This window comes from Triticum dicoccoides, chromosome 2B (genome assembly GCF_002162155.2).
Source record: "Triticum dicoccoides isolate Atlit2015 ecotype Zavitan chromosome 2B, WEW_v2.0, whole genome shotgun sequence".
Taxonomy (NCBI): domain Eukaryota; kingdom Viridiplantae; phylum Streptophyta; class Magnoliopsida; order Poales; family Poaceae; genus Triticum; species Triticum dicoccoides.
Window position 1 is genome coordinate 547,675,007 of NC_041383.1, and position 1,457 is coordinate 547,676,463.

A 1,457-nucleotide genomic window follows, 5' to 3' on the forward strand; every position below is an offset into this window, starting at 1 on the left:
CCTCGACACCCTTTGCCATGAGACATGATGCAGAAGATGATGATTCTGGTTCGAAAGTCATTGTTTTGAGAGATTCCTTGAAGTCCTCAAACCAAGGATCATGACGGGTTCGATGACCTTCATAGACGTCGGAGATTCGGTCCCAGATAAGCTTTGCATTGCAAAGATGCATAATGAGCCTGAATTGATCTCTGGATAGGCAGGAACAGATGATATCCTTCGCCAAGATGTCAAGTCGAGTGTACTTGCGAATATCATCAGCGTCCGCCATCTTGCATAGATCAGTAAGACCAATCTTAGTGACGGTCCACAGCTCGCTGTTCATTGCCATGAGGCGATTCCTCATCATGGCCTTCCACTTGGGATAATCATGACCGTCAAAGATAGGGCATGTCACTTTCTTCATACCCATGGTCGACATAACTAAAACTCCAGGTGGTTAAACAAAAATCACACAGAACAAGGGAGTACCTAGCTCTGATACCAATTGAAAGTGCGTTATCTCGACTAGAGGGGGGTGAATAGGCGATTTTTATGAATTCTTCACTGAGGAATTTGCCGGTGAGGAAATTCCTTAGCGAAGAACTATTAGCAGCGGAATAAGTACTCAGAAGTAAGCATAACAGAATACAAGCATGGTCATCATGATGAAATGAAGACTAGCACAGAGTACAGAAAGCGTAATCACAGGATAACACAAGATGAAGACAAATAGACTGAAGAAATTGAACTGAGGAAATTGAGAAAGTCTTCAGTCAAAGTCTTCAAACACAGATATGGACAAACACTCAACACAGTAATGAGGAAATGAAAGGGTTGAGGAAATAGAACCAGTTAGGTTGGTGAAGACAATGATTTGGTAGACCAGTTCCAACTGCTGTCTCAGTTGTACGTCTGGTTGGAGCGGCTGAGTATTTAAACTCGAGGACACACAGTCCCGGACACCCAGTCGCTGAGCACGCAGCTCAGGACACCCAGTCCTCACCGTATTCTCCTTGAACTAAGGTCACACAGACCTCGTCTAATCACTCGTGGTAAGTCTTCAGGCGACTTCCAAACCTTCACAGACTTGGTCACTCGGCGATCCACAATTCCTCTTGGATGCTCTAGACCTTGACGCCTAACCGTCTGGAAGAAGCACAGTCTTCAAAGGTAACAAGCGTCGGATCCACGCAGGATCAATTTCTTAAGTGATGCTCAATCACTTTGGGTTTGTAGGGTTTGGTTTTGGGTTTTCCTCACTCGATGATTTTCACTCAAAGTCCTCGGAGGATGGGTTGCTCTCAAATGACAAGTGTCAAGTTCTCTCGGAGCAGCCAACCAGCTAGTGGTTGTAGGGGCGGCTATTTATAGCCTAGGGAGCAGCCCGACATGATAAGACATAAATGCCCCTCAATGATATGTCCGTTAGGTGGATACGATATTTTGGGACAGCTGGCGTGCAGCACAGCAACGGT